The sequence below is a fragment of the Plecotus auritus genome, assembly GCF_963455305.1.
Source record: "Plecotus auritus genome assembly, chromosome: 1".
Taxonomy (NCBI): Eukaryota; Metazoa; Chordata; class Mammalia; order Chiroptera; family Vespertilionidae; genus Plecotus; species Plecotus auritus.
The window spans coordinates 41802266-41815155 of NC_137770.1; the positions used below are offsets into that span (position 1 = coordinate 41802266).

Genomic DNA, 12890 nt, shown 5'->3' on the forward strand with positions numbered 1-12890 from the left:
ATTTTCCAATCTAAAAGTTTCCAGTTTACTGAATCAAGTTAGCAACAGAAATCATTAAAAACATTCAAATATTATTTTTGGCATAGAGAAACTTCAAAAACTAAATATACAGGCATATCTCGTTTTATTGCACTTTGCTATATTATGCTTCTTACAAATTGAAATCAAGCCCCTTCCCCACCATTTGATTACAACTCGCTTTATTGCAGTTGTTTGGAACCAAACCCACAATATCTCCAAGGAATGCTTGTAATGTCAAAAACTGACAGTCTGGAAGAGGCGTGAGGACAGATGACAGTACCAGAGAACCAGACTGGGCTGGAATGACTGTACAGAACACACATGGGAGAATACACAGAGACACTGTTCTGTTATTGATTTATAATGGACTTATTTATAAAAATCAGTCCCACAGAATAAGAAATGCTAGAGACTAGAAGACAAAATATAAGCATAGGCAAATGGGAAACTGTAAAATGATAAATAAATCAATAAACAAGACCAGTAAGAATAGGAATTAATTTCATGTGTCCAAATTTCATGGGTCAAACCATCTCTTTCAGGTACTAGATTAGTAAAGCTATACACAACGTTTTATCATATGACCCAGTACTGGGGGACAAAGAAAAATAGTTAAGTTACCTTGTTATACTCTTTTTTGTCACCCAACTGCTACTTTATCCTGAGTGTATTAGTTTGCTAGGGTGGCTTGAACAACAGGAAAGTTACTTCTCACAGTTCTGGAGACTAAAAGTCCATGATCATAGTGTTATCAAGTTTTGCTTTTTTCTGAGGTCTTTTTCCTGGACTTGTATGTGAGTGCCTTCTCACTGTATCCTCACTTTTTCCCTCTGTTCTAGTATGCCCCTTGTATCTTTAGTGTTCAAATTTTCTCTTCTACCAAGGGCACCAGTTAGATTAGATTAGGGCCCACCCTCTCTCTGTCCAAATGCAGTCACATTCCAAGGTACTAGGAGTTAGGCCTTCAATACATGAAGCAGAGAAGAGCACACAATTCAGCCCATAACAATGTAGTAAATGCAAGAACTTACAGGTTAAAGTTTGATGTTTGAAGATCACATAAAAAAACAATAAAGCACCCTAGCCAGTTTGGCTCAGTGGATAGAGCATCAGCCTGTGGACTGAAGGGTCCCAGGTTCGATTCCGGCCAAAGGCACATGCCTGGGTTGCGGGCTCGATCCCCAGTAGGGGGCGTGCAGGAGGCAGCTGATCAATGATTATCTCTCATCATTGATGTTTCTATCTCTCTCTATCCCTCTAGTTTCCTCTCTAAAAATCAATAAAAATAAATAATAATAATAATAATAATAATAATAATAATAATAATAAAGCGCCCTACCGGTTTGGCTCAATGGATAGAGCGTCGGCCTGCGGACTAAAAAGTCCCAGGTTTGATTCCGGTCAAGGGCATGTACCCTGGTTGCAGGCACATCCCCAGTAGGGGGTGTGCAGGAGGCAGGTGATCAATGTTTCTCTCTCATCGATGTTTCTAACTCTCTATCCCTCTCTCTTCCTCTCTGTAAAAAAAAAAAGAAATCAATAAAATATATTTAAAAAAAATTTTTTTTAAATAAAGCTATTGTGATTTGACCTCTATATAATCCAAGCTGGCTCAAGAGAACACTTCAAATAATGCAAGAGCTCACTACTCCAATAATAATAAACATCTGGACAATCTCCTAACTTCCTGCAAAATATGTCTGGAAGGGGCAAAAATGTTATTCCTATTCATTAAAATCCCATTTATACAGAAAACAGTGGTGATTAACTTTTTTTGGCAGTTGCCAAGCCCTTTGAAATTCTGATGAAAACAAATGAGGCTCTCCTGAGAAAAGGGCACGCATCTACATATCTACAAAGTTTGGCATTATCATTGCAGGGGATTGACAAACCACCTCCCTAAAGCTCATCAGAATCCATGGACTCAGGTTAAAGAGCACTGACCTAAAGGACCATTTATTATCTAAATTAAAAACTAAGTGTCAGAAATTTTAAGTTATCTCTGACCCTCTGGGTGGTCTTCCTTCACTGTGTCTCTTTAAACCTGACAAGCAACTCAGTATCTTGGAAAATGCCTCGTGGACTTTTAAGCAGAATGTGACTCTCTTCATTCGTAAAATAAAAACAGATTTGTAAACTCAAAAAACCCAGATGTCCACAAAATGGAACAAAATACTTGAAATTGAGATTATCTTGAAAAATAAAACAAAACAAATGAAAATAAAATAAAAATACAGAATATGTAGTAACCATGTTTACATTTAGCTACTTCCCAAAGGTCTGGAAGTAGCTAATGATCAACCAAATAATATAGGAATTTTAATCCTACCAGCCAACAATAAAAAGAGACAGAAGAAAAGAAATATTATTTCAGAAAATCTAAACTAAGAAAAACCTGCAATTCAGCACAAAATCTTAGGATAAAAAGAGAAAATAACAATAGGTAGAAATCACTAGTAGGTTCTTATTTACTGAAAAAAAGAACCATTATTTTCTACATACCAAACTCAAAGCCAACAAAGATAATGTTGTGTTGTAAAATTTTAAGACCGGCTTGTATTCTACTCCCTCTACTCAAAGGTAGTCTCTGATTTTCCTCAAAAAGCAGCTCTGGACAGCTGGTTAAAAGAGAACCTCAGGAATTCTGTGGATAATTTCAGCAATACGTAAGCTCTCAAGGATGGGGACATCTTGTCTGCCTGGTTTACTGCTGTTGCCCCAGAGCCTCACTCAAAAAACTGTTTGTTGAATTTGAGTAAATGATGTATTCTACATGAAGCAACCTGAATCAACAGGGCAAGAATGTAACATTCATTTCTACTGTACAAGCACCTCAACTGAATCACTCTAGCCTTGAGTTGGATCTAAAAAGTACAGGGTGGGCAAAAGTAGGTTTACAGTTGTTCATATAGAAAACAATACAATAATTAAGAAATAATAAGAATAAACTCTGTTTCGTGTACTCACCATTGCAAACCTACTTTTGCCCTGCTTGTATTAGCAGCAAGAAGAAGGCTCAGAAAACAAAACTGCTATTCATTTAAGAGATGTATTATACAATCGATTTCTAAAGAGTTAACCTAAAAGATAACTTGCTAAAAAAAACAACACAAAAAAACCCCAACAAAACTTGCTAAAGACTCATCTGGCAAAATGCTGAAACTTTTGAGTTTTATTTCCTGATCTAACACTTTAATTTCCCTTCTATGTCCATTTAAATGATCAAAGGTCTAAGTTCATCTGGAAGGCAGACTCTCAAAATCCCCCAAAGAAAAGCAAAAATCAGGTTTATTCCACTGCAGATGTACCTGAAGATTATATTCGACTATACTTATTAGCTTTGACTAAAGAGCACACTGAGCTTGAACAAGATTTGAAGAAAGTAAAGAAGAAAGGTAATAGTAAGAATATGAGGGGAAAGAAGTCAGTTATCTGGTCTCTTGAAGAAAATCTCCCATATTAACCCCACCACAGACATTCTTATTGAGCTCACCCAAGCTAGTCAAACCCTAGGCTTTAAAACACTTTACAGTGCTCCAACTTCAGCTGCTTGCTTTAAATGAAATACCAATGAGGTAAATGGGGTTTTTCTCCCTCAAACAAATAAATTATTTCAAAAAATAAAGATATTGTCATACTATAAATATTATAGAGAGCTATTTGGAAGGTCCTCAAAGACAACAAGTGGGCACCAGACCCTTTGGATAATACTCAAAAAGGCAAAAGTTATGTAATAGGACATACTATAAATTAGAAAACTGAAAAAAAAAAATCAAATTATCTTCCAAGCCTCTTGTATAATTTTACAAAAAAACTGCACAATTTTGAAACTCAGGTCTTCAAATAAGTAACACCAAAGGTAACTATACTAAAGAGACATATTTTAGACTTTATTACTAGTACTCCCAATTCCAAATCAAGCCTAGAACTGATTTTTAGAAAATCAAACACATAACTCATTTAAAAAATAATTTCCATAAGTGGGTAAGACTTTAAAACAGTACTTTATAATATTATGCAAGTAGAGAAGTTACATACTAATTAGAGTATATATTTATCCCTAATTAGTATTTCTAGCTGGAAAATAACCATCAGTAAGCACTCTATGACAACTTCCTAACTAGATGAACTATATGGTCTGAAGTCATTCTGCAGTAATCAACTACTTAATATAGTATATTGCACATCAACATCAAATCACGTACTATATTTTAATTACTGCTACAAAGCCATAGAGAAAGAATACTAATTGAAAATAAAGTAACTTAAACCCATTAAATGACTTAAATAAAATGTATTTCCTGATTAGTTTTGATTAAAAAATAAGTGGACGGAATGACAGAAATAGATACTACAATTTTCTAACTTTTAGTGAATTAACAGATCTAGGCATTCATCATCAGTAGCTGCTAACATCACAAAACTGACACACAACCAGACATTACATGCTTCTGATTGGGGGGTTAGGGGGGGAGGGGTGGGGGGAGGGGGAGGCACTTTTAAAAATCAATACTAATCTGGTCAATCCTTAATCAGCTACCAATTTACAGGAAACACAAGAGAGAGAAAAGTTGAACACCTAAGGGACAAAAAACAGCAAAATCTAGATTAGGGAGAAACTATAGAACAAAATAAGGCTAGTTTTGTCAAGCAAATTCCAAGAGAAACAGAAAGACAGAGATTGAGGGGAGCCTATACATCAAAAGAGACTTAAATTATGTGAATCCTGAATCAAACAGATATAATGTAAAAATTAATATCTGTGTATATATACATGTATGTCTAAATTTTTAAGTTCTCATCTCTTAAGATATACATCCTAAAATCTTTTTAGATTAAATTATATGTCTTTCCTTCAAAACAATATGGGGGAGAAGAAATGGTTGGGAGTATAGATCAAACAAAAATGGCCATGAAACTGGGTAATGGCTAAGAGGGGGCCTATCCTACTATTTCTGTATTTTCATACTTAACTAAATTTTTCCATAATTACCAATCTTTTAAAATGTCCATTATGCACACACAGTGTGGAGCTGCATACCATCTGATTTGAAGTGAAGAAACTGTGGAATAATTCAGTGGTTCCCTGGGCAGGGCAACTTTGCAGGGCTCATTGTAAGTCCCTGCCCACCAAGCCACAGGCTGTCTGATGCGTCCACTCCTTCCTGGTTCAGACACAGGGCACCAACCAACACAAGTTCTTGTCTTACTCCATACCCATTACTGAAAACTGGACAGGAAATAAATCAGAAAGCAACAAGGAAGATAAAAAGAAATGAAAGAGAAACAAACACAGGCAGTCAAATAAAATCATATATAATAAAAGCTTAATATGCTAAGTGTCTGGTTGATTGGTTGGCCCAACCACTTGCTATAACATGCACTGACCACCAGGGGGCAGACAGTCGACCGGTTTACCAGTTGCTATGACATGCACTGACCACCAGGGCACAAACTGTCGACCGGTCGACCAGTCGCTGTGATGTGCACTGACCACCAGGGGGCAGACGCTCTGACCGGTAGGTTAGCTTACTGCTGGGGTCCAGCCCATAAGGACTGAGTAAGATGGGACGGACACGCCCTGGAGCCCTCCTGCGGTCCCTACCTGACTGGCCAACCTCCCATGTCCCTCCCCAGCCCCAATCATGCACCAGTGGGGTCCCTTGGCCTGGCCTGTGCCCTCTCACAATCTGGGCTGAGGGAACCGCCCCCCCTCATGCACAAATTTTGTGCACCGGGCCTCTAGTCATTTTATAACAAGCCACTCCCCTCCACATTCACCCACAGGGAAGGGGAAAATGACAGCATTAATATTAAAATATTACTATGAATAATAATGTAGCTACTGATATTTATTGAACACAAACTTTACACTAGTCTAAAGAGCTTCATTATATATGTATATGTATTAATTTAATCTTCAGGAGAACTCTATGAAATCAATGCAATTATTATTATTCCCATTTCACAAGTGTGGAAATTGACCAATTAAAATGTAATAAATAATTTTAATGAATGATATATGTTTAATGAATATATAAATCATAACTATATTTACTAAATATACTTACATAGAATATTTTTATTTAATGAATATATTTGTGAACATAAATATTTTAATTTGTAGATCGAATATACAAGTGGCAGTTCATCTTAGAACTCTAAGTGCTGAGTCATTTTTTAAATGTGCTTTACAGTATTTTAAATGAAGCCTTGTGTGCATGTATACACACATATTTATATAACAAATGATTAATAGTCAGAAGAGTCAAATCTTGCCCAAAGGTCACCAAATCAGTGGTACAGAGGTTCCTAATTATAAGTACAGTATATTTATGACTTTATTTTCTAAACCCTCAAATCCCAGTAGTTATCTATTCTTTAAAAGGAAAAATAAGTCACAAATCAAAGTCACTTGAATTTCATTTTAGCAGAAATGTTTCTCTTTGCCCAGTAAATAGTTAAAGACCCAAAGATAACTGAACACACGTAGATCCAAGGAGAACAAAAAGTCCAAAGGAAAGCATTACAATACCATCAACTCATGAAGGGCAGGGGTCCCTGACTGATATTTTATAGATTCCCCCACAAGATCAAGCACAGAACACTTTACATATAAGAGGAGCTCCATGAAAAGTAAATGCCAGGAACTATTCTACAACAGCATCCTAATCCTCTACATCTTCATCAATCTGGCCTCCAAATAAGGGACGCCTTTGACTGAAGAAAACAACACCACCACCTGCCCTTCATTGTCATGCAGTCTATAATGGAGCTACCTAATATGATAGGTGAGAAACCCAGGCTGGTGAGGCAACCTGGCGCCCTCTGGAGAACACTGAGTAAGCTCAGTTCCCCAAATCCCACCCTACCTCCCACAAGGAAAAATCTGTTCTACATCACTTCTTTATTTCTCTACAAAGCCTCAAAAATCAACATCTCAGTCATCAAAGGTTGTTAACCTAGCACAGATAATTTTCAACCTTTTTCATCTCATGGCACACAAAAACTAGTACTAAAATTCTGTGGCACACCAATATATATATATTAGTTTTTATTTTTGCTGATTTGACAAAATAGGTATAATTTTGATTCATACACCGGACACAACCATTGTTGTGTCAGTTTTTTACTTGAAAATCTAAAGGAAAAGAGGTCAGTGCCCCTAACTATATAGTCAGGTATTGCATGTTTTAAAAATTCTTGCAGCACACTCGTTAAAAATTGCTGACTTAGCACAACGGTTCTCAACCTTTTTTGGGGCCCTGGCCCTTTTCAGAAACTGAGAAAAGGTCTGAATTCTCTGCCCCAGAAAAATGCCAGAGTACACACATAAACAATTCTGCACAGAATTTGGGGAAAATCTCAAGACCTTATGATTAAGAGTTGCCTTAGTTTCTCCTATTTTTCCTTTCACCTTCACAATGGCTATTTGACCCTTTTCCCCTACCTTTAACATCTCTGTCATTCTTTACCCACTGAGCCTATGAAACTGTTTTCCCAGCTGGACCCCTCCCTGCCCAGGTCTCATTCACTGTCCCATCACCACCCACCCACCCATCAATAGTACAGAATGGATTTTACATGCCTCTTTTGGAGTCCCAAAACTCTGCCTCTCATTGAACACTACTTACCATGGTCTATCTTGTCTTCCCCTCCCCTACTACACTGTAAACTCCTGAAAGGTATGAGTAATTCGTTTTGTATCTCTCAGAGAGCACACAGCACAGTGCCTTATACATGGCAAACATTCATTAGAGTGAAATCAATGTCAAACCTAAGGACTTAAAAGAAACCAGCCAATCAGCAAGTATCATCTTGAGTGAAACATTATGAGTGTCTGACTAATCAATACTTGGGCAACCTAGGAAGTTGATGCAATTAAGCAACTCCACCCACCCAAGGTTTCCTGGTCTTAGCACCCTGCTCTCTCAGAGATGGGAGGTGGAGAAGGTGACAGAGGACACTGTGGTCACCTTTAATCTTGTTTACTTTTCTTGGAAGTAAAAAAGTAGTTTGGCTTGCGTAATAGCTGCCCCCCGCCTCCCCAGGCATTTCCGTTACCTAAGTCATTCCTATGCAATATCAGATTTTAAAGAAAATCCTATTCACTAGCCATGTGCAAACAAACACTTCCGTAACAAAGTTATTTAACTTAATACTTAATACTGTTTTTACTCTAGTCAGCTTAACTAGAGTAAAAACAACGTTCATATTACTTAGTAACATCCAGGCCAGAACAGTCTACATATGCAGCCATTCAGCTATGCAACCTCTCTCTCATTTTCAGTTCCAAACCACATCCTTTAAATACTAAAATACATAGATACTAAGTCCTAACAAGAAAAGTCTCCCCATGGCTCTTTACTGTATTAAACACAGCTGTCTAGGGTCATGTTTACAAAGATAAAAAAAAAAAAAAGTCAGCACTACCAAAATTTCTGATAAACAGATTCCTACACACCCAAACTAGAAAGGAGGAACACACCAAGAAGTTTAAAAATACTTCCATCCTTCCATCCTTAAGGGTTATAGAAACAAACTATGTCTTATTATCAAGTTTTGGTTATTCCTGTAAATTTTCTACATATATAAAATTTTCTTTTCAAGTGACAATGCTTCATTAATTACTTCAACAGAAAATCCTAACTTCCCTGGCTCTAAATTATTTATAACGCATGCAGAATTCACACCCAGAACCCTTAAATACTTCAAATGTTAATAAACTAAACCACAAAAGAAAACCTGATACCAAAGATCAGAATTCAGTGCTAGATTTATAGATGGCAAAACTGTACATACCAAACAGCAAAGCCAAACATGGTAAGAGTTAGAAATTATATAAAACTCCCTCACCCAAAATTTCTAGTCAATAAGTCTATTCCTCTTTCCTATGCCAACCTTATAGAAAAAGACCATTAGTACAACTGAAGGAACAGTAATCATAATGCACAAACTGCTGGAATTGGTGAGTCGTGGGTCCTACTCTTCCTTTTCATCCTCAAAGCAGGATCATACTCCCTACGCAAGGTGGCCTTGTAGCTAATGAACCACAGCTCAGTGGAAAAAGAAAACAAACACATCTTCCCTAACCCTAACAGCACCTGAGCTGTAAAGGAATGTTTCATATCTACAAAGTATTTATAAACATCTCATTTGGCCCTCTTTCTGTTCCTAAGCTCATTGGCATCTTGGGCCTTTGTACCAGCTGCTACTCCTTTCTCCCCAGTCTCTGCATACTTATCCCCTTGTGGTCCTCATGTCACCATAAACCTCATATTCCTCAATGTTCTTGGACCTCACAATCTGTAACCATTGTGCTGAAAAGGAGATAAAAGCCCAGAAACTGAAATTTGCTCAAGATCACAGAAGTGATTGTAGCCATTGCTTCAAACGCTGACATTTTCTGACATACTAAAAATTTAAAACATAACACATTTTAAGTTATAAAAGGTTTAAATAGATTCACCAAGTTCTCTCTATGGAAACATTTTGCAGTATGTCTTACTTCAGGAATTGACTTGTATTTATGTAGACTCCCATTCCCCCCAAAAAAACTTAAAAGGGAGGCTGAGACAATATAGGAAAAGGAGGAATACCCAGAAATCAGGTTTTAAATCGGTAGATTACTCTTGAGGTCACTTCACTGTTATCAATGTGTACAGTATTTAAGTTTTTAGTACTCAAACTAAATTTGGATGGAAAGAGAAAAGGGGATGTCTTAGCTATCTGATGCCATTCAGCTCTATTTCCTGCATGGCTACAGGAAACACACAAATCAAAACTATAGATAAATGCCTATGACACGCTCTCATTTGGAAAGATGGGGAAGGAGAGGGAGGAACATTAGTAGAGGTACATAACCAGACAAGTCAAACAGGAAAAAAAATTATCTTCGATTGAACTTAACATGAAAACAAATGCTAGCCCATAAGGTAAAGAAAAACAATACTGAAGTTATCATTTTTCCTAGCATAGAACAAGGAATAAAGGAAATGGAAATCTCCTTAAATATTAGGCAAATTTTTATCAGAAAAAAGTCAAATTACTGTGGAATTTTCTTTTTGGTCTTAAAAAAGGATGTATCCCAAAATGCCTTTTTAAAAAAAAGTTTGGTGTCCTAAATAGGACATTTCCTTACTGTTGGAATTATCTTGAGAAGCATAAAGAAATCATACGATGACCATCTAGCCATGATTTCATATACTAATGCAGAACCAGAAACCCACTTTTATCACTGCACCCAAAGCTAGCTCATACAATGGTGTGCCTATGTAAGTCATAATAGGGATCAAAATTCCAAACTCAGAAATTAGAATACCTGTATCTTCCATTCATATTATCCCCTTTCCTGGTATTAAAATTATTAAACCAGAAGATTTAGGTTATGCAAGGAAAGAATCATCTATGGAAGAATTCAAGCAAGTTATAATGAATCTTGAAATACAGTTTTGACCCACAATTGATTATCCCCACCCCACAAGAACCAGAATAATCAATACAATAAAGAAACAGCTTCTTCCATCCATCCCCTCCCTTCTAAAGGCAGAACAAACATGGCCTGAAATGTTTGTTTTTAAGCTCCTCCTAAAGGCCTAATCTTCATTTTATTACATATTTTCTTCAGTTGATATAACTAAATGGAATTAACTTCCTAGGTGTTCATACACTTCTGAATTTGAACTAATTCCCTTGACCACTCTACTAGTAAATCTCTCTAGCGCTTATTTACTATATAATGTTCTTTCTAAAGATGTCTGATCTCATGCATTATTACCCAAATCTCCCAAGTTTTCTGAGTCATCTTATCTCAAAGTTGAGTAGGACACTTACTTTAAGGAAAGCAGCCTACTTACCCATTAATTCTTGCAACAACAAATGATAATCCATGGTATTAATTTTAAACATTTTAAGGTTTAAGAATGAAATATTAAAGAATTCAAAACATGCATGAATTTTAGCAATAAACTGTCTTTTTAAAAGACTTTTTGCACAAATCGCCATCAGCCCTCTCCTGGGCTTATACGTAGCAGTTCTCTAGTTTTCAGAGCAGATTCTCTACCCTACCCGAGTCTAGGAACTTCTAATTAAAGTACAATCAGTTTTGCTATATGGGATCGATTGATATACTGGGTAATAATTTGAATGAAATGTGAATTTTGTGTTTGCTTGAGTATGATTTTTTTCTGTGAAAAAATAGGTACATATATAAAACTGCATGTAGCTGATCCCAGCTGCATAGGAACATACAAAACACACACATGCTCACATCTCAAACATGGTTTTAAAAACTTTTAAAAAACACATGACAACCATGGATACCATTCATGCTGTTTTCCTGGAAATTTTGTTGTTAATCCTCACCTGAGGATATTTTCCCATTGATTTTAGATAGAATGGAAGGGAGGGGAGGGAGAAATAGAAGTAGAGAGAAGGGGGAGAGAGAAACATAGATGTGAGAGGGGACACATCAATTGGTTGCTTCCTTCATGCACCCTGACCAGGAATTGAACCAAGACCCTTCAAGTGCGTGGGCTGATGTTCTAACCACTGAGCAACGGGACAGTTTTCCAGGGGAGGGAGAATTTTAAATATATTTTTATTGATTTCAGAGAGGAAGGGAGAGGGAGAGAGAGATAGAAACAGCAATGATGAGAATCACTAATTGGCAGCCTCCTGCTCACCCCTACTAGGGATGGAGCCTACAACCGGGGCATATGCCCTGACCGAGAATCAAACCATGACCTCCTGGTTCATAGACTGACGCTCAACCATTGAGTCACACCAGCCGGGCCTGGAAATTTTTAAATATCCTGCAGCAACCCTTGTGAGTACACCAGATGCCCCAGGGCTCCTCACATAGTTTGGGAAATGGCACCTTCAGTCCCACACACTCTATAGTCTAACTAACGGCTCTAAATACAGCCTACATGCTATGTCAAGTGGCCAGTCCTGTGAAACTGAATAAAGGAAACTTTATTTAAAATGGAGTGGGAAGTTCTGAAGGGGAAATCCTCATGCACTACCACTCACCACACCTTGCAGACTCCAACAGGAGGAAGGGAGATTTTCTCCTTGCCCTAGTAACAGACCCAGGCATTGAAAAACGGTCCTGGCTCAGCCAGTATAAAATCACTACATTTGAACTCTCGGTTTCCTCCAAAGCAGCGGTTGCCAACCGGTAGTCCTTGGACCACTGGTGGTCCGTGAGGTCCAAAAGGTTGGCAACCGCTGCTCCAAAGGACATTTTGTTTATCACAGCCTCTCCCAACTCGCTCCTTTTTTCTCGATAATGTTCCTCTGCTTGGTTCTCTCCCAACTTGTCTATGGTTTGCCATAGCTTGAATTTCCCAAATTGTAATTCCTTGCCACTCCCAAATAAACTCATTTTTACTGGTAAAATAACTGGCTGCTTGATTTTTAAGGTTGGCAATATTGACTATTCAAACTTTCCACTTTGATGTTTAATGAGCCTCTCAAACTCAACATGTCCAATATAAAAATCCTGATTCCTTGTGCACTTCGCCTCACCGCTCTCCCAGAATCTTCCCCATTTTAATAAACAACAACTCTACTTTTCCAATTACTAAAAAACAAACAAACAAAAAAAACACCTTAAATCCTCCATGATCCCCTTTTTTCTCTCACAAAGCACATCACTATATCCCACTGGCTCTACCTTAAAAAATATATTCAGAATCCATTTACCACCATCACTACTACTACTCTGTTCTAAGCCACTATTGTTTCTCACCGGCATTAAGTCTCCTACCAGTCTCTCAATTCTACTCTTGCTCCCAATATGGCCTACTCTCAAATTCAGCAGCCAGAATAGTCCTTTAAGAAAAACGGGAAGTTCTGTGCCACAC

The 12890-nt window shown here is 37.4% G+C and overlaps 1 protein-coding gene across 5 annotated transcripts in view; it reads right to left on the bottom strand.

The window, feature by feature from the left end:
• FBXO34 (F-box protein 34) overlaps positions 1-12890 on the bottom strand; it is an 89965-nt gene that overhangs the window by 13994 nt on the left and 63081 nt on the right. Inside the window, exon 2 of one of the 5 annotated variants that reach the window (XM_080643242.1) lies at positions 5063-5251. The exons of 3 other annotated variants lie outside the window; for them this stretch is intronic. The gene's annotated coding sequence lies outside the window, so the exon portion shown is untranslated. Of the gene's footprint in view, positions 1-5062; positions 5252-12890 lie in introns of those variants that run through there. One more of the 5 variants, XM_080643240.1, reaches the window with a different exon arrangement.